This window comes from Macaca thibetana, chromosome 4 (assembly GCF_024542745.1).
Source record: "Macaca thibetana thibetana isolate TM-01 chromosome 4, ASM2454274v1, whole genome shotgun sequence".
NCBI classification, from domain to species: Eukaryota; Metazoa; Chordata; class Mammalia; order Primates; family Cercopithecidae; genus Macaca; species Macaca thibetana.
Window position 1 is genome coordinate 12,183,594 of NC_065581.1, and position 22,128 is coordinate 12,205,721.

Consider the following 22,128-nt stretch of genomic DNA (forward strand, 5'->3'; position numbering starts at 1 on the left):
TGCTAACATCTCTTGAATAAATTAATTCACCCATTTAAGACCAAAAGTTTGTATTACAAGTTTGCAGGAATAAATGTCTTACTGATTGGTATATAGGTGTAAAAATATGGCCCTTATTTTCAGTATTTAAAACTCTCAAGATGCCAAATATTTTCTACTGCTTTCTAAGCTGAACTTCCAGGCACAGCTGGTATACACGTATTTCTTGACAGTCTCCAAGCTTTGATAACCAAATAAGAAAAAAAAAAAAAGCACAGAAAAATGTAATTTTAGCTGTTACTAAATGGCCTAATAATACCAGTAATAGTTTTCTAAAAATTCTCAAAAATGTCTAATTCTCACAATAGCATTCTAACAGTAAACTAAGAGGTAAGCTAATATATTCAAGATACAGAGCAATCACACTTCTTTAGGAGCACTGTTATTTGTCTACATTGATTTGTTAAAACATTGTCCATTGTCAACCAATCTAAAAAGGACACAATAGGCTAGGGGCGGCAGCTGACACCTCTAATCCCAGCACTTTGGGAGGCCTAGGTGGGAGGATGGCTTGAGCCCAGGAGTTCAAGATCAGCCTGGGCAACATAGGGAGACCCCAACTCTACAAAAACTTTTTAAAGAAATTAGTCAGGTGTCGTGGTGTGTGCCTATAGTCCCAAATACTCAGGAGGCTGAGGTGGGAGGATTGCTTGAGCCCAGAAGTTCAAGGCTGCAGCAAGCCTGATTGTGCCACTGCACTCCCGCCTGGGCAGCAGAGTGAGACTTTGTCTAAAGAAAAAAATAAATAAATAAAAATAAGTGAATACAATTTTTAAAATAAATAAATAAAAAGGACATAATGAAATATGTTCAGAAGTCAGTGGTCAATATTGTTTGATTAATTTTGCCAAAATCCAACACATAGTGTAGTTACAGAGCTGAACTTTAATAATAGAACCAATGTAACATGGTAATGCTTTTCATATTTTAAACTGCTTTCCTAAGTGTTATCTGATTTAATGCTCACTACAAAAACACAATAGAGATCATTTTGGCCTGTGCTTTTGTGAAATTATAGAATATTAGACCTGGAAAATGTATAATATCATTGACTTCTATTCTTCATTTTATAGATGAGGGAACTGAGGCCAAAAACATGATAAAGTATGTTCAGGTCTCACAGCTAATTAGGGGCTAGAACCAGGATTTCTGTCCTCTCTTGGGCAACTAGACCTAAATATGCTTCTGCAACACCTTCATATCATGCGATTGACTTCTTAAGTGTACGGATTAATTTTAGAATTTAAATCAATTATAATACTTCTTTTTAAAACATGGAATATGGCTCTATCCAGAAGATAATCGACATCCCACTACCCAAATAGAACCATTATTTTTATTTTTGGATATTTTCTTCAGCATTTTTCTTTGATTTGTATGTTTCATGGAAATGTGTGTGTGTGTGTAATTTTTTTACCTCTCTTAAGTACATATTTTTAAATTTTAAAATGGATACACAGTATTTGTACATATTTATGCAGTACATGTGATTATTTCGTTACATGCATAGAATGCGTAATGATAAAGCTGGGGTATTTGGATATTTCCATCACCTCAAGCAATTATAACTTTTTTGTATTGGGAGCTGATATGGTTTGGCTCTGTGTCCTCACCCAAATCTCATGTTGAATTGTAATTCCCAATGTTGTAGGAGGGACCTGGTGGGAGGTGATTGGATCATGGGGGCAGATTTCCCCCTTGCTGTTGTCATGATAGTGAGTGAGTTCTCATGAGATCTGATGGTTTAAAAGTGTGTAGCACTTCCCTCTTTGCTCTCTCTTCTGCCACCGTGTGAAGACGTGCTTGCTTTCCCTTTGCCCTTCCGCTATGATTGTAAGTTTCCTGAGGCCTCCCAGCCATGCTTCCAGTACAGCCTGTGGAACCATGAATAAATTAAACCTCTTTTCTTCATAAATTACTCAGTCTCAGGTAGTTCTTTATAGCAATGTGAGAATGGACTAATACAGGAATATTTTAAGTTCTATTTTAAACATACTTTTTTTTTACAATACAGCTAAATGTTTTGTAAAACATTTAAAAAATGTTAGTCCCACACAGTCATGTAACTTCAAACAGTAAGCTCATCACCTAATATTATTGCATCTGCCACTTAGAAGCTGTGTGACTAGAAGCTCCCTGGGCCTCAGTTTTCTCATGTATAAAATGGGGATAATAATAGTGGTAATTTTATAGGGCTGTTATGAGGATTACATTAGTTAATATTTGTAAAGAGCTTAGAATGAATTCAGTAACATGGTCAGCATGTAAGTGTTTATTACTTGGGAGGCTGAGGCAGGAGAATTGCTTGAACCCGGGAGGCAGAGGTTGCAGGGAGCTGGGATCGCGCCACTGCACTCCAGCCTGGGCAGCAGATGGAGACTCTGTCTCAAAAAAAAAAAAAAAAGTTACAATTAAATTCAAACTATTCTTTCTTTCCAATCTTCAATTCAGACCTTTATTTAATTTAGAAAGACCCTTGGAAACTTTCAAATTTTTACTTGAGTCGATTTGTTTCTGCCTCATTATAACTCATGAAAATGCTAGTTATTACTCCTGTTAAAGTAAAATGGGAAAAATATACCTTTGCTCATTTTATTCCCACCAATGGTCATATTCTTACCAAATAAATGTTTCCTCTGTGGACTGGAGCTGTCACAATGTTTTTTATTTATTTATTTTATTTTAACTTTTATTTTAGGATCGGGGATACATGTGCAGGTTTCTTGTATAGCTAAATTGCATGTCATGGGGGTTTGGTGTACAGATTATCTTGTTATCCAGGTAAAAAGCATAGTACCCAATAGATGGGTTTTTGGTCCTCATTATCCTCTCACCCTCCACCCTCAATAGGCCCCGGTGTCTGTTGTTTTCTTCTTTGTGTCCATCTGTAGTCAAAGTTTAGCTACCACTTAAAAGTGAGAACATGTGGCATTTGGTTCTGATGTTCTTGTGTTCGTTTACTTAGGATAATGGCCTCCAACTCCAACCATGTTACTACAAAGTACATGATCGCATTCATTTTTATGGCTGCATAGTGTGCCATTGTGTATATGTACCATATTTTTTGAAATCCATCCTGCAGTTGATGGGCATTCAGGTTGATGCCATGTCTTTGCTATTGTGAATAGTACTGCGATGAACATACGAGTGCATGTGCCTTTATGGTAGAATGATTCTATATTTCTTTGGGTATATATCCAATATTGGGATTGCCGGGTCGAATGGTAATTCTAAGTTATTTGAGAAATCACTAAACTGCTTTCCACAATGGCTGAACTAATTTGCATTTTCGCCAGCAGTGTGTAAACATTCCCTTTTCCCCACAACATTGCCAGCATCTGTTATTTTTTGACCTCTAAATTATAGTCATTCTGACTGGTATCTCATTGTGGTTTTGATTTACATTTCTCTAATGATTCAGTGATGCTGAGCACTTTTTCGTATGCATGTTGGCCATATGTATGTCTTCTTTTGAAAGGTGTCTCTCCATGTCGTTTGCCCAATTTTTAATGGAGTTGTTTTTTGCTTGTAAATTTCTTTAAGTTCCTTATAGATTCTGGATATTAGACCTCTGTTGGATGCATAGTTTGCAAATATTTTCTCAAGCGATCCTCCCCCATCAGCCTCCCAAAGTGTTGGGATTACAGGTGTGAGCCACAGCAGCTGGCCTGTGTAATTTAATTATATGCTTTTCGCTTAACATATTATTCTTATATTTTTATTATTCCTGAAAGTTTTTCATTATTATAATTTTAATACATAGTCAATATGCTGCCTAATGAACAGTGTAATTTACTTATCCTATTTTCCATTTTGGACAGTGAGGTTGTTTTCACTTTTTGCTTTTATAAATAATTCTGAAGAAAGCATTCCATATGAATATCATTGTCAATATCACTGATAATTTCTATAGGATAAATTCCATGAAGGATGATTACAGAATCAATGGGATAAATATTTTTAACATTACTGACTCATATTGTCAAAATGTTTTCTTAAAATGTTGTGACAAAATCATTAACGGTGTGCAGAAAAACAGTTTTCAAGGTCTTATCCTCATTAGATGTAGTCATTTAAAAGTAAATTGCTAAATTAATAGACTAAAATGGCTCCCAATTGTTCTTTCATTTTGCATTTATTTGCTTATTAATGCGATCAAACATCTTGCAATTTGTTTGTTTGTGGAATATCGTTAAAGCTCAATTAATCTGCTATGTTTTTTAATGACAAGCTAAGACACTACAGATGAAAAGCAATGGAAAGCAGAGATGTTTAGTGACCCCCTACTAAGATGCTAAGTATTTCAAATGATATTGTTAGGTGCATTAACATGCAAGTTATGAGAAAGAGACGAGGAAAAAGTCACAGACTTGAGCACATAATATGACAGATACTACTTCAGACTGGCTCAGTTTTAGAACTTAAGGGATTTTAATGCTTTGTCATGGTTTTTACTAACCAAATGCTTTAACAAGAAATAATTAATTCAGTATTAAAGGAAATAATGGGTAGCATGAATAGCTTTTGCATGATGGGTCTAGAGATGTGTTAAGTAGGTGCATGTGGCAATTGAATCCTTGAAATGGGGCTGGTCTGAATTGAGATGTGCTGTAAGTTCAAAAATACATATGTGATTTTGAGGACTCAGAACAAAAAGAAAAGAATTCAAAATATATCATTAATGATGTTTATTGATTATATGTTGAAATGTAAATATTTTAAAATAGTAGGTTGAATTAAACCTATTAAAATTAATGTTACCTATTTTATTTACTTTTATAATGTGACTTCTAGAAAATTTATAATTGTATATGTGGCTACCACTGGCCAGCATGGGTCTAGAGAATTATTATGATATCAGATTTTAGGAAGGAAGTTATAAAATTTTAGTTCTTCAGGCAAAGATCTAAAGGAGAGGAGAGGAGAGAGACAGAGAGAGAGAGAGAGACAGAGAGAACCTACCACATAACTAAATTAAGTAAAGGGAGTGCTACAGCACTGACCATTATGACCAGCCAGGAGGTCTCTGATAAACTCAGATATTTATTCATAAATTCAGATTACAAAGAGCCTACCACAAAGGACAAACAAGCCTGGAGCAGTGGCTCATCCCTGTAATCTCAGCACTTTGGGAGGCCGAGGTGGGTGGGTCACTTGAGGTCAGGAGTTTGAGACCAACCTGGCCAACATGATGAAACCCTATCTCTACTAAAAATACCAAAATTAACCAGGCATGATGGCAGGTGCCTGTAATCCCAGCTACTTGGGAGGCTGAGGTTGGAGAATCGCTTGAACCTAGGAGGCGGAGGTTTCAGTGAGCAGAGATCGTGCCACTGCACTCCAGCCTGGGCGACAGAGCGAGACTGTGTCTCAAAAACAAACAAACAACAACGAAAAAACATAACTAGCTGTTGTCAGGACTCTTACAACAGAATGAGGTAGAGAAAGCCAAAGGGCTTTGAAAACTATATTCAGAGCACAAAGAAGAGCCAAAAAGGACAGACACTGCCAAGGGAAGCTGGGAAAATATTAATATAAAGAAAATCAAATTACGCAATTCTTATTTTGTCTTTGTTCTCTATAAAGAAGAATGATCTTAAAACTGGAAAAGAGAGAAGAAATTTCCTCACAAGAAAAACTGAATTCAAGAAAGAAAAGGATACTTAAGAGAATATCAAGGTGTTAGAAATACGTTTTCATCTCTGACCGCAGATAAATTACATTTCTCGGTGATGAAATCATTGATAGTCTTTGGCATTTGACTTGTTCCAAAGTGGAACTAATCTATCTACTGGACGAGCCCCCTGAGAGCACAGGCCTGGTCTCTTTCATTCACTGCTGTATTTCAGCTTCTAGAACACTGCCTGGTATAGAGCAAGTGCCCAGTAAATATATGCAGATAAATAAATGAACAGAGAACACAGAGTGGCCAGATGATTAAAACAGGGAAATTTTCTGATTTCAAAACGGGGGAAATGAGGATTCTGACTTGTATAGATACCCAGGCATCATGCAGGCAAGATGTCAGCAGTTAAAAAAATTTTAGAGTGGATTAATTTTAAAAAACCTTCCAATATGCCAGGATTCCTCTACAATTTTACATCTAGTTTAATCCACACAATAATACAATTAACTGGTGCTATACACATTTTACAGATGAAACTGAGGCCCAAGAGGAATTTAAGGAACTTGCCTGGGAGTGATATAGCTTGTAAGCAGAAAAGTTGGCACACAGAATACATCTATTTGACTCCAGATTCAACTACTGGTTGTCCTCAGAAAGGAAATCATGATGACTCTGAACCGACCTGTGTACCATAATCATGAGTATGCTAAACTCTCCTAGTTTCCTTTTTAAGTCAAATTGCTAAATTGGTTGATGTCACAGATAACTGGTTTATGTACTTAAAAAAAAAATTGAGATGTTTACCCGTATCTGAATATATAAAGAAGTTTCTAGAAGAGCTACTCTACTGGATAAGACAGAAGTTCAGAGATCTACTAGAATAGCTATCAGTTCACCTTTGCGGAACTTCATAAAGCCCACTGCCATAAACACAGGGTAAAGGGAGTTCAGCTAGGCATTTGATACGGTCTCTTGTAATAATCTTGCAACTAAGGCTGGATTACAATCAGACCAATTAGTAGTATGTGGAACCACTGGTCCCTATTGATGACAAACTAAAAGGAAGCCTCAGTCTTGTGGCAAAGGGCCCTGTCCTTGACTTTTTGTATTCAAATATGTGACCAGTGACTTGGAGAAAATAACATCATTCCCATGTTTAGCTGATCACACAATTCCTACACTTAGACAGTTGCATACATCCTCTTCTACTTTGTGGTTGAGAAGCTTCCTCTAGTACAAGTGATGTCAATGGAATTCCAATAAGAGGTATGTTCTGTTTAGACATTTAATCCATGAACTTGTATGTATACATTACAAGTCACCTTTGGCAGTTCAGCCCTCAGCCAGCAGAATCTCAGTTTCTCCATTTCTATCATTACTCCAGAAGGGTTCTTGGGTGTGGACTAGGCATTCTCCTTGACATGCATTCAAGTTCTCCTCTGTAGCCACTGATCCTGTTGTCTCTATCCCACAGCTTTGGAATATCTCCAAATAACTACTCTTTTATTTTCCCTGCAAATGAAAACTTTCATTAGGGTGATGTGAGGTTCGATGTTGACATAACTTCTTGCTTCAAAAATCCTTCCTTCCTTCCTTCCTTCCCGTCATCACGTCATCATTTGTGACCCCAGTCACTGCTCTGAATTGCAATTTTTTTTTTTTTTTTTTTTTTTTTTTTTTTTTGAGACAGAGTCTCGCTCTGTAGCCCGGGCTGGAGTGCAGTGGCGGGATCTCAGCTCACTGCAAGCTCCGCCTCCCAGGTTTACGCCATTCTCCTGCCTCAGCCTCCCGAGTAGCTGGGACTACAGGCGCCCGCCACCTCGCCCGGCTAGTTTTTTGTATTTTTTAGTAGAGACGGGGTTTCACGGTGTTCGCCAGGATGGTCTCGATCTCCTGACCTCGTGATCCGCCCGTCTCGGCCTCCCAAAGTGCTGGGATTACAGGCTTGAGTGAATTGCAATTTTCATTTCTGCCACATTGTCCCCGCAGAGACAGAAGAGGAGGCTTCATCCGCCATCCCCATGTTAGAACCCTCTTCCTAGGCTCTCAGTGAAGTCACCTCCCTCGATCTCAAACTGCCTGGCATGTCACATTCCATTTATTTCATTTAACTAAGATCTATTTAGCTTTATGCTATGCTAGGAACTGACAAGAAAATCATTATTACAATTAAATGAGATTTATTGAGTACTTACTTTATGCCAGGAACTGAGCTAAGAATGAGGAATAAAAAATGTATAAAGACATATTCCTTGCTCTCAAAAAATGTGAAGTTTAGAAAGATGGAGGTAGTAAGTAAATCAACTTCAATGCAGGGTAATAGAAGCTACTAGAGGCATCATGTGTGTGATGCTGTGACACCTCAAAGAAAGAGTCTCTAAATCATCCTAAAGAGGAAGTCACATGAGGAGAGTCTTTAAGAATAAGTACGTCTGGCCTTGCCAATTAAAAGAGAGTTGGGAGTTCCAGGCAGAGTGTCAGCATGAATGAAAGCAAGAACGACTACTGGGATGAAGTGGATGGGGACCTGCGTTCATTTTGACATGGGAAAAGTGTAGAAGCTGAGCGCAGCGGCTCATACCTGTAATCCCAGCACTTTGGGAGGCTGAGGCAGGCAGATCACCTGAGCTCAGGAGTTTGAGACCAGCCTGGCTAACATAGCGAAACCCCGTCTCTACTAAAAACTACAAAAATTAGCCAGGTGTGGTGGCATGCGCCTGTAATCCCAGCCACTCAGGAGGCTAAGGCAGGAGAATCACTTGAACCTGGGAGGCAGAGGTTGAAGTGAGCCGAGGTCAAGCCACTGCACTCTAGCCTGGACAACAGAGTGAGACTCTGTCTCAAAAAAAAAAGTAAAGAAAAGAAAACTGTAGAGCAGAAGGGAGATGGCAGGAAACAAGGTGGGAAGGGTAGGTTGGATTTGGATCATAGAAGATTTTAGACTGTCTTCTGAATTATGTGGGAGCCAAGGAAAGGTTTTAAGCTGAGGTATGGCAGGACCTGATTTGCATTTCAGAGGGATCACTTGTGGCAGCCGTAATGGATTAAGATGGTAGGGAACAGGCAAGAGGAAAGACGGACTGTTAAAAGGATGGGTAGTCATAGAAACAAAAAGTGGTGAGGGTCTGAGCTGGCCCTTGAAAACAGATGGCTTTGAAAGCTATTTAGGAAGTAAAATGGAAAGAATGTCATAGAAATTTAGATTTTGGAGTGAAGAAGAGGGAGGAGGTATAAGGGAACCTGGGTTTCTGACTTGGACCAGTTGGCTGGACATGGCTGTCATATACAGGCTACTGCCTAAAAGCATAGGTGATTAGGGGAATGCTATTGGCCTCAATGTTGGAAAGGTTGAGTTTGAGATGCTTGTGAAGCACACAGAGGATGCATATTAGTCAGCTGCCTGAACTTACAACTCCAGAAGAGCGGGCTGGGCTAGAGACCATAGTCTCTATATGGTCGTTATATACGGACATCTTTATACGGATATCATCAGCATATCATGGCTGAAAGCCAGGGTCTTGATGAAGTCACCCAGGGAGATGGTATAAGATGAACAGCGTAGAGAACTAACAATAAAACCATAGAAAAAATTCATTGTTGGTCTTTGTTGTCTTATTTTGTTTTGTTAAAATGGGGAATCCTGCAGATTTTTAAAATGCTGACAGAAAAGAGTTAAAAGAGAAAATTTGAAGATGCAAAGAGAACATATAAGTGATAATTTTCCTGGGAGCAGAAGGTATTTATTTATTCATTCATTCAATAAGTACCAAGTGCCTCTAGCAGGCTGGGAATAAAAGGCCCCTTCCCTCATGCAGCTTCCATTGTAGTGGTGAGGAGAGCCCCGTAGGAAATAAATAAATGATAGCGTATGTGAGAAGGTGACAGGTGCTACAGGGAAAAATAAGGCTGCGTAATAAGGATGAGAGTGCTGGTGGAGAGCACAGTACATGTGAGATTTAACTAGTGATTAAGGAAGAATTTCCTGGGGAGGCAAGAGCAGTCCAAAGGCAATGAAAGAGAGAGCCATATAGATCTCAGGGAAAAGAACGCTTCTGGGGCAATCTGCTTCATTCAGAGTCTACTGCTTAAATGTTCACCTCATCTAAAAAATACCTTCAAGGAAGTATCTAGAATAAGGTTTGACCAACTGTCTGGGCCTAGTTAAGTTGACAAATATAATTAACCATCACACAGGCCAACGACAGAAGCAAGAAGACCAATTAAGAAGCTCTTGTGTTAACACAGTGGAGAGGTGTTGGTGGCTTGAACCAGGATGTCACAATGGAGGTGGTCAGAAATGGTCAAGGCCTGGATGTCTTTGCAGGCAGCAGTCACTGTGCCAGGAGTCCAAAGATGACAAGAAATGTTTCTTGTGGTCAAGGTCCTTACAGTCTGTCAATTATTAAAACAGTAATTGCTTATTTGTTCATGGCATCTTCATTACCTTGATTATACTTTCCTGGTTCAAATCATATTTAACATCTGTTACAACAGAATGACATTGGAACCTACCAGAAGAGAGGATGCCAGTCACTACACAGGACTGATGCATACTTACTATCATTCTTGCTCATAATTCCCAGCAATCACAATGAATACTACTAACTCATTAAATCCCACATAGAGTGCCTTGGCTACTAAACAAAGTTTAACTCCGAGGATAACATAGGGTGCGTTATTAGGACATAGCTAGAGTGCTGTCTCAGGTCTCCTTTAAATGAGATAACAAGAAACTAGAGCTAATTTAAAGATAGATAGTTTAGGTAGTGGTGATAGGGAGTTGAGGGATGGTCTGAAAATCAGGTTTCACAAATAAATTGGAACAGTTAATTTAGTGAATAGAAAATGTATTTATTCATTTGACAAAATGTTTTGGTCCTTTCTAACTGTCTTACAGGGATAGGTCTTAGAGAGAAAGAAGAAATCAAATTCAACTTTTGTCTCAAAGAATCTAACAGTAAAGTAGAATACGGATAAAGAATAGAAATGGCCGATTTCCACGTGGTGTGCTATGAGCTGTGATGGGGGCTGGCCTATGATACTCCGGAAGCACATTGAGGAGACCCCAAACCTAGTCTTGGAGGATCTGAGAAGGCATCTTAAGGTTGTCAAAATTTCAGGAGGATAGAATTTAGTTATTTAATGAGCAACTTTATTAAAAAGATCCATTTAAAATTCAGAATTCTCTACTCAACTGTAAACAGAAGAAAAGTATACCCTCTTATTTATTTTTCTTTCCTAAGCATTTACCAAAATCCTGGCCCTGAATGGATCTGCACAAACATCGACTGAAATGAACTCACCAGAACAGTCAGAAAATTATTTTGGGAGAGGTGATACAATGTAGAAAGATCATATATCTGGACTGTGGAGCCAGGGAGATCTGGATATGAATCTTCAGTTTACTCATCTGTGAGATGGTGCCACAAATAACTTTTGGTTGTTACTATACTGTGTGTGAGATGCAAACCACTGCTTAGTTCTTAGCGCAGTGCATGTGTAGAGAGACCTCCCCTGCCATGCTTCTTACATACCCTGTGGAATCATGAGCCAGTTAAACCTCTTTTCCCTATACATTACTCAGTCTTAGGTATGTCTTGATAGCAGTGTGAGAACGGACTAATCCCTGCCTTTTTGTTGTAATGACTGTCAATCCTTTTTTTCTCTCTTTTTTTTTTTTGAGATGGTGTTTTGCTGTTGTTGCCCAGGCCTCAGTGCAATGGCTTGATCTCAGCTCACCACAACCTCCGCTTCCCAGGTTCAAGTGATTCTCCTGCCTCAGCCTCCCGAGTAGCTGGGATTACAGGCATGTGCCACCACACCTGGCTAATTTTGTATTTTTAGTAGAGATGGGTTTTCTCCATGTTAGCCGGGCTGGTCTCAAACTCCTGACCTCAGGTGATCTGCCCGACTCAGCCTCCCAAAATCTGGGATTACAGGCATGAGCCACTGTCAATTTTTACAAGCAAACATTTTCTTCTCTTTACCTATTATGAGACAATTTGAGTGTACTATGTCAGGTTATTTGAGAGGAAAATATAAAAGCTATATGTTGTATGAGTGAAAAACATAAAAGCTATATGTTGTACACATCTAGCCCTTCTGGTAGAAGTTCTGGTGCAGAGCCCAACCTTTGCTTGCCTAAATCAGGGTTGTGCTGGTCTCATCACCATGCCCAGGAAGCTGGCTGCTGTCCCGGCTGTGGTGGGGCATGGAAACCCATTTACCTTCAATATTCAGATAATAGAGAGGATGGACTAAGTTGGACTTGGGAATCCCCACTCTGATTTTGAAGCCTGGACTTGAGATGGGGCCTAAGAGATGAGAAATGTTGTAAAGATGGAGGCCAAGACTGCTGGAGAATTGGGTCAAACTGAGGTAGGAGGCAGGACTTGACTCTAGAGGCTGGGCTCAGACATGGGACCAGATCGAGGACCAGCAAATACAGGGCCGGGGGCAGAAGCAGCTTTCCATCAGACAGCCCACAAGTGTGTCGTGTCAATTTACTATTGCCATGGCAGCACCTGGGAGTTACTTCCCCTTTCCATGGCAAGACTCCAAAGTTACTACCCCTTCCCTAGAAATTTCTGCATAAACTGCCCCTTAATCTGTATGTAATTAAAATTGGGCATGAATATGACTGTAAGACTGCCCTGAACTGCTACCCTCTGCCTACGGGGTAGCCCTGCTCTTCAGGAGCAGTCATGGAGCCATAACACTGCTGCTTCAATAAAGTTGTTTTCTTCTACCTCCAGCTTGCCCTTGAATTCTTTCCTGGGCAAAGCTAAGAACTCGCGTGGCCTAAGCTCCACTTCTGGGGCTCACCTGTCCTGCATCAGAACCATGCACATGTGGGGCAGGCTTTGAAAAAGCCTGGAGACTGGAGTCTAGAAGGCTATTATTTGAGGTAGCTCTCTTTTACGCATCCTGCAAGCACTTCCACTGGGCATTCCAGATTCATTTAAAGGGACCCAGAGATATGCTTCTTAGACTTTCCACCAAAGCATCTCTCAAGCCAAAGGGAATAAACAGGTAGCTTCAAACAGTCTGCCTCATGCCTGGAATATATTTGAAATCTTCTCATTTTATTTTAAAAATTACATGACTTTTGCATTCTACTTTATAGTATCACCATTGTGTTAATAACCCTTCCCCAAAAATTCTTGGTATAAAATGAGCACTGCAGATAAATGCTTCACATTCATTTTTTGGCCTTATGTAATCCTTGGCACACAACTTGACCTAAGCCATGCCTAGCCCAGATTGAGAAGCATGAACCTAGAGATGAATACTGAGCCATTGATTGAATGCGTCATCATTCTTTTGAGACCTGGTAGCTTACAAGCCTAGAGCAGAGAAGGGAAGTTAGTAGATGGCCAATAAATCATGGTTGAATGATATAGGTCTTCTCATGTTCTGTTCTTAATCTAGGCATTTTCAAACACATGCTTTTCTTTCTCTAGAAGCTTATTTCTCTTTATTTAAAATCAAACAAGACTGGTTGCAATGGCTCACACCTATAATCTCAGCACTTTGGGAGGCTGAGGTGGGTAAGTTGTTTGAGTCCAGGAGTTTGAGACGAGCCTGGGCAACACGGGGAAATTCCGTTTCTATAAAAAATGCAAAAATTAGCTGGGTGTGGTGGCACACACCTGTAATCCCAGCTACTTGGGAGGCTGAGGTAAGAGGATCACTTGAGCCTGGGAGGTGGAGACTGCAGTGATCCATGATTGTGCCACTGCACGCCAGCCTGGATGACAAAGGGAGACCCATCTAAAACAAACAAACAAACAAACAAACAAACATTTTTTGAATGTGTATAAAGCATGGTCCATAGTATTGGAGAATCCCGAGATGAATTCCATACTTACAATTTCAGCTTTTACTAATGACTTGAGAAGTTGCTAATAGGCTACTCTGAAAACCTATTTTATCTTCTCTTTTGATCCTAATACTGTTCTATGGACTGTATACTCTCAGACTTATTTTCATCTTATTTTGTTTTCATTAAGGGGCACTTGCAAAAAGCTTAGTTGGGGAGTGAAAAAAATAACTCTTACATATATCCAATATTAAAAATTTCTTTTGAAAAAGTTTTTTCTAACATTGAAAACATTATAGGTTGGTTTTATGGCTTTATATGAGGATCTCATGAGAATGCCATCAAAATAAGCTTTTGCTGAGTTGGAGGATAAAAGGAAATGGGAAAAAATCCAAATGCATCCCATTATTACAAGAATGGTTCCCTCTACATTTAAGAAATTATTCTTCTGCAGCTCAGTGATTTGGAAAAACATGTATTTTTTAGTTTCCTAAGAATAAAAAAATTAAAACAACTTTAGATACTACATGGGACAAATTTTAATTTTCTACTACCTTCTATCATAAACTCTTTTCTTCTATATTTTATTTTATTTATATATTTTTTGAGACAGGGTCTCATTTTGTTGCCAGGCTGGAGTGCAGTGATGCGATCCACTGCAGCCTTGACCTCCCGGGGCTCAGGTGATCCTCCTACCTTAGCCTCCCAAGTAGCTGGGACTATAGGCTAATTTTTTTTTTCTTTTGGTAGAGTTGGGGTTTCATCATGTTGCTTAGGCTGGCCTCAAACTCCTGGGCTCAAGTGATTCTCCTGTCTTGGCCTCTCAAAGTGCTAAAATTATTGTCAGGAGTCACTGCGCCCAACCCATATTTTATTATTTTGAGAGATTTATTCTACTTCATAATTTGGAGTGCATTTCTCATTTTCTTGTTGGAAATGGAAAAATGACTATTTTAGGTTGAATCCATTCTTTTTATTTTTTTTGAGACGGAGTCTCGCTCTGTCGCCCAGGCTGGAGTGCAGCGGTGCGATCTCCACTCACTGCAAGCTCCGCCTCCCGGGTTCACGCCATTCTCCTGCCTCAGCCTCCCGTGTAGCTGGGACTACAGGTGCCCGCCACTGCGCCTGGCTAATTTTTGTATTTTTAGTAGAGACGGGGTTTCACCATGTTAGCCAGGATGGTCTCGATCTCCTGACCTCGTGATCCGCCCGTCTCGGCCTCCCAAAGTGCTGGGATTACAGGCCGAATCCATTCTTAATTATGCCTTGATACTTCATTTAGGACATTTCTGGATGACTTTTTCTCTTCCTGTTCCTTTTCTCTTTCCTTCCAATCCTTTCATGTCAGATAAATGTTGGTTGGATAAACCAAGGAGTTGGTACATATCCCGAGAATGCAAATTCATTTTAGTATTAAATTTAAAAACATATTCCAAGGAAGGTAAATTCAACCCACCCACCCCCTACCTCAAACACTATGGGTGCTGGTTCCCGTTCTCTCTTCTCTTGACCCATCTTCTGTAGCATGAGCATTAGCCAAGTGTCCGAAGAGTTACAGTCACTAGAAAGCTACCTAGAAATCAGAATTCCCTCTTCTTTCATTTTTTTTGAGAGTTAAGTCATCATAGGACACACCTTCTGAAATCCACAGTCCGTAATGAATGTAAACATAGAATGTGCATTTGTGAACTGTGCCCCAAAGGGTTGGCTTTCTAGATTCCAAAAAAGGACACACATTTTCAGATGTTGAATGCACAGTGATGTCAGACATCATTAGTGACAACTCATTTCTGCATTTTGTGGTCGGACTCTAAACTATGTCATCCCAGAAGAAGTCTCTCCATTTTGCCCTGGATTTGGTGGGAGAAGGGTCTGACACAGGGAGCTTTGTCCCTGAAAACAGCACTGTGGCAGCTGGAAATGACCTTATATGGTAGCTTCGCTTTTACACTCTCTGTCCCAGAAAGATTCGTTTGGAATGTGGTGACTTTTGATGCTGATAAGCACATTCCACAGGAGAATGCTGGGGTCGGGTAGACGAAGGATCCCTGTGAACAGTTACCAGTTAACACTGGCTCTGCTTTCAGACCAGTGAAGAGTAGCAGTCGGCATAGTTTTCATTAGTCAGACATTATAACCTGAGTTTGGCCTATTTTTCTTTGAAACATCTGGAATTGTCAAGCCAAAATGAATTTCCTATGGAGTGAGTGAGTTTGCCTCTGCCAGCCTTTCCATGTGATAGTTTATTATTATAGAGGTGACATGGGCACCCAGAGTCCCTGGCAAGCTATTGTTTTTCTTTGCTGAGAACAGCAGGAAGAGACCAAAAAAAGTGCTTCAGAAAATAATTTATCTAGACTTTTGCAAGGCAGTGAGAAAACGAATTGCCATCAGACTGAGCAATCTACCCTGTATCCCTGAGGATAGAAAATGTCTCTGAAGGTCACTCATGTCTAAGAAGTTTCACGTGGATCTTGGTACAATTGTGGCTTAAAATGTGAAGTTCAGGCCAGGTGCAGTGGCTCATGTCTGTAATCCCAGCATTTTGGGGGGCCAAGGCGGGTGGATCATCTGAGGTCAGGAGTTCGAGACCAGCCTGACCAACATGAAGAAATCCTGTCTTTACTAAAAATACAAAAATTAGCTGGGCGCAGTGGCAGAGGTTGCAGTGAGCTGAGATTGCACCACTGCACTCCAGCCTGGGCAATAGAGTGAAACTCTGTCTAAAAAAAAAAAGTAGCTAAGTTGTGAAGTTCAGGGGTTCAGATCCCTTCCCCTCATAAGTAAGGAATGAAGAACGGAAGCACTCTGAGGACACTTCCATGCAGACAGTCAGATGGACACACCCAGTAGAGTGGCTTTGTCATACTGTACTGTCTATCATGGGACACTTCCCAGCTACCAGACACAGAGTTTCTCTTGGGCTCAACCCAGTTTTTCATCTTTGTGTTGCCAGCACCACAGCACCCTGCACAGCACATAGCAGGTGTTCAAACTTCCTCCCTTCCCTGTCTTCCTCTTTTACCTCCCCTTCCCCGTCTATCCTCTCCTTTCTCCCTCCCTTTCCCCCGCTTTCCTCACCCTTATCTACGGAGTGCTTCTTACATCCCAGGCACTGTGCCCGAGCCTGATGCATGGTGAATTTCAGCAACATGCATCATCCTAAACATTAAGACAAAAAATTCCCCGACCAAGAACCTTTGGTTTTTAACCTCATTCTGTGCTATTTTCAGCAACTTCTGGTTTCCTCACTAAAAAAAAATCGCAGTCATTATTTATTGAGCATGATCTACAGACCAGGCCTAGTAATAGTCACCTAATTCATTAATTCACATATCCATTCACAAATATTTACTGAGTAACTACTGCATGCTAAGTGTTGGAATTACAGCAGTGAACAAACATGCAAAGACTCCTGAAGCTCATGAGTGTCCAATTACTTGCATTACCTGTATTAAAACGTGTATATTCATGACCCTCATGAAGGTTCCGGAGGGGTGAAGGGAGAGCAGCAATATACAAGCAAACAATAAACATGTATGACCTCAGGAGGTAATCAGTGACACAAAAATGTAACGACACGGGGGCACTGGAGAGAACTAGAGCAGGTCCTATGAAAGCTGGTGGAAAAGCATGATAGCCAGAGGGAGCAACAAGTGCAAAGGCACCGGGGCAGAGAGTGCCTGTGTATTCAGGATTGTGTTTTGGCTGGAGCAGAGGTGATGAGGGGGAAGTGATCAGAGATGAGATCACACAGCTGGCAGGGGTGATGTCTCCTACAGTTTCATAAGCTACTCTAAGGACCTGGCTCTCCCTCTGAGTCAAATGGGAAGCCAGTAAAAAAATTCGAACAAAGCTACATGGGGCATGATGTACTACACGGTACAGTGGTTAAGTCCTCGGGTCTTGGGCAAGGCTACTCTTTTGGGATTGTGCCTCTGTTTCTTGCTGGTTGTGTGACTGAGGTTAAGGTACTCAACTTCTGGGCACCTTCTGTGTGACAATCATACCTACCCCTTGGGTTGTCATAAGGATTATATAAATTAATATTTGTAAAGTACATATTTGTTAAGTGTATAAAATGAATGGATTTTTAAAAATCACTTAAAATGCACTAGATGATTATGAACTGCTTTTGGACAATTAATCAAGTGACTTCCCTAAGGGCGCAGATCATAGATGAACAGGTCAGGATCCATATCCAGGTCTATGTGACGCTGAAACCCGTAGTTTTAGCACACAGCATGGCGCCTGCCTCTTTGCTCTGCAACTTCAGCTGCTGGAGCCATCATTCATTGGATAGTAACAGGGTGTATTATGGGTTGTCTTGTGTCCCCCCCAAAATTCATGTGTTGAAGTCCTAATACCAGGTACCTCAAAACGTGACCTTATATGGAGACAGGGAAAGGTAATCAAGTTAACATGAGGTTGTCATTAGGATGGGTCCTAATCCAATCTGACTGGTGTCTTTGTACAAAGAAGAAATTTATTTTTGTTTTTGTTTTTTCTTGGAGACAGAGTCTCGCTCTGTCATCCAGGCTGGAGTGCAGTCACGCGATCTAAGCTCACTGCAACCTCCACCTCCTGGGTTTAAGTGATTCTCCTGCCTCAGCCTCCTGAGGTAGCCGGGATTACAGGTGCCTGCCACCACGCCTGGCTAATTTTTTTGCATTTTAGTAGAGACGGGGTTTCATCATATTGTCCAGGCCGGTCTTGAACTCCTGAGCTCAGGTGATCCTCCCTCCTCAGCCTCCCGAAGTGCTGGGATTACAGGCATCAGCTACCACGCCCATCCAAAAGGGGAAATTTGAACACACATACACACACACACACGCACACACACACGCGCACACACACACACACACAGAGACAGAGAGAGAGAGAGAGAATGCACATGAAGACTGGAGTTATGTTGCCACAAGCCAAGTAATTTTGAGAAGCTTGGAAAGAGGCCTGGAATAGCTCCTTCCCTGGCATCTTTAGAGGAAACGTGGCCTTGCAAACACCTTGAGTTTGGATTTCCAGCCTCCAGAACTGTGAAATAATACATTTATATTGTTTAAGCCAACCAGTCTGTGGTGCTTTGGTATGGCAGTCCTAGGGAACCGGAACGCTGTGTTTAGTTATCCTCAATATTTCATGCACTCAAAGAAGCCTCTGCCAAATGTCTAGTGAGGACACAGCTCCTTCCCTAGGGAAGGGAGCTGGGTTTTGTGCAGTTTCTGTGTTGTCCAAACCCTTTTTCCCAGGCGTGGGTGAGAAGCTGCAGCAAGTCACTTACAATGAAAGGCGATTGTGAGTAGGAGTGATCACCTAGATCTCTGATGTGTGCTAATTTCCTCCTGTAATTAACCTGTCAACACCGCCTGTTAATAAACCTAGGGGGTTGCCAACGTTGATCAAATACAACACGAAGAAATTGGATCCTATGGAAAAAATGTCACATCAAAGTTTCAGAAGCATTTAAAAAAATCTGTTCTGATTCTGCTGAGTTTTTAAGTAAGACAAATCATTCCTGATGAGTTAAGATTGCTGGCACCTGGGTCGTCTGGCGAGGCACCTCATTTTGATTGCCCGTTGCATAGTTTCATTTCAGCCTAAGATCTTAATTCCTGCAAATGATTTCCCAAGCATATATGATGAAAAGTAATGTGCCTGCTGAAGATGGATTTAACCATATTTAGCTATTGGAAAGACCTTGTCAGAAACTGTCTTTACTCATTTTTTAAATGTTTGCATAGTGGCATATGAATGTTCAATAAATACAATTTTCATGATCACACAATATTTTCTCTTAACCTTGATCTCTTCCCCCAGATTATTTAAATTCCCTATGTTAATAATAGAAAAAGAGGACCTATAATTGCCACTGAATTCCTGCAGTTTACATACTGTGCTAGAAATACCTGGCGAATTTCCCTGTAACTGCTGTGAAATAGCCTTAGAAGCTGGCGGGGCCACCAGCAGAAGGTCTGATACATTGTTTAGTAACCTCATAACTACCCCACAATTAATCTAGATTTGGCAGGGCATGGTGGCTCACAACTGTAAGTCCCAGAACTTTGGGAGTCCAAGATGAGGGGCTTACTTTAGCCCAGGAGTTCTAGACCAGCCCGGGCAACAAAGCGAGAACAGTTGCTACAATAAATAAATAAATAAATAAAAATTTAAAAAAATTAGCTAGGTGTGGTGGTACATGTCTGTGGTCTCAGCTTCTCTGGAGGCTGAGGTGGGAGGACTGTTTGAGCCCCAGGGGGTCAAGGCTGCAGTGAGCTGTGATCACACCACTGTACTCCTGACTGGGTGACAGGGCGAGACTCTGTCTCAAAAAAAAAAAAAAAATCTAGATTTACGGATCATGGATGTGGAAGACTACAGACCTTGTTTTGAATTCAGCTCTGTCACTCACTATACCACTTTCAGAAATACCTTCTGAGGGCCATGCTCCTAAAAATAATTTTAATTGTAGACAGTTTACTTCTTATAAAGCAATTGAATATCTGAAAGAAGGAAAGTTCATAGTGATTATTCTGGTCAATGCTTCATTCATGTTGATATTTCCATAGATAATAGTAGTTAATTTTTACTAGTTCTTGATTTACATGTTTCATTAACTTGGCTAGATGCCTTGTAGCACCTAACACCTCACCCTTTCTGAGCAATTTCTCAGGAAAATGTTTGTGATGACTTCGTTTTGTATAGCTGACTCATCACCCAAAACTGGTCCTGTGATGAGCCCTGGTAACCCTGGCAACCTTGATAACAGCAGTCAGAAAGTATACGCTGTTAAGCAATTCCCACAGAACGGAAGTGAGGCAGTGGGTCACCTGATACTGGAGTTTTGTAACCAGACTCACAAAGTAAGAAGGAAGCCGCATTGCAGGGCAGTTCCACCACAGTATGAGTGGCCACAGGAAAAGTTAGCATGAGTGTTCCGTGCTGCACCGTGTCACCCAGCCCCAAATTCCTATGTCGAAGTCCCAAACTTTAGTGCTTCAGATGATGATCGTATTTGGAGATGCGTCTTTAAAGAGATAATTCAGTTAAAATGGGATCCTGGGAGTGGGCTCTAATCCAGTCTAAATGGCGTCCTTAGAAGAAGAGGAGAGGGGGATGCAGACACACACACAGGGAATCCCATGTGAGGACACCGGGAGAAGGTGCCATCTACCAGACAAGGAGGGAGGCTTCAGAATGAACCAGCTCTGCTGACACCTGATCTAGGACTCCTCCAGAACAGTGAGAAAATAAACCTCTGTGGTCTAAGCTGCGCCATCTGTGGTGTTTGTTATTGAAGCCCTATCTGACTAATACAGTGGGTGTTGCATTTATACAACCTTTTCCTTCATAGAATGCAGAGGAATTACCCTCCTACTTCTTGCCTGTTTTCCCTCAGCATTAGCCACTTTGGCCTCCTTGCTGTTCCAGATACGTGCTCTTCCCTCTGCCTGGAACATATTTCTTCCAGATACCTTCCTGGATCCTTCCTTTGGTTCCTTTAGGTCTGCTGGCATCTTGCCTTCTTAGCAGGTCTCCTCTGGCCACTTATTCAAAATTACAAACCAACCACCTCTTACCGTCCCCCAGTACTCTTTATCCTCCTTGGTCTTAACATTTTTCTCAATAGGGCTTATCACCTCCCAGCACCCTATATCATGTACTTATTTAATCATTTAACTTCTTCATTACAATATAACCTCCATGAAGGCAGAAATTTTTGTCTGTTTTATTCACTGATAAAACCCCGCAGTAGGACAGTGCAGGACATGTAGTAGGAACTCAAGAAATATTTGTTGAATGAAAAATTAATCATCATCATCTTCATCATCATCATCATCGTACTTAATGCAAATTGAGCAATATGTGCTTTACATGTATTGGTTCATTATATATGCATAGATACACTTAATATATTATAGCTTAATTATTATGTTAATTCATATATTAATTACTTCGTGGGTATAATAAAAATATTCCTGTGTGGCTAAAAAATGATTGATTTCTTTCGTCTTTGTTATATATTGTGGGAATTAAGGAATTCATCTAAAAGCTGAGTAGGCAATGATAAAGCTTGTAGCGAAACTTTGATTCAGGACAAAGAAACATTTGTCTTTTCAGACAGGTGGTTATATAGCCGGGTGTAGTGGTGGGCGCTTGTAATCCCAGCTACTCGGAGAATCACTTGAACCTGGGAGATGGGGATTGCAGTGAACCAAGATCGTGCCACTGCACTCCAGTCTGGGCAACAGAGCCAGACTCTGTCTCAAAGGAGGTTATGGTACGTGGGAACTAGTATGCACTAGTTACCAATGATTCAGTCCTTACCCTGTGAGAAGCACAATCCCTCCCTCAGCTGACAAGGGAAGGAATGGATAAAACAATCTGCAAGATAGAAAGTGCAGAAATGAAATGCAAAGACTGGATTACAAAGCACAACATTATGCCTCCATCCAAACACTCCCTACCTCTCTCACCATAGCCTTCAAAGTAAGAAACAGCTTTTGATTGGCTGGTATAATTTTGAAGCAGATAATTTCTTGAAAATACTACATTTTAATCTTCGTTGCTTTTGTGTTTTGTGATCCTTATTGATTACCTATTTCAGCACAGTTAGAGTAGTTTAAAGTTGCTAGGGTCAATT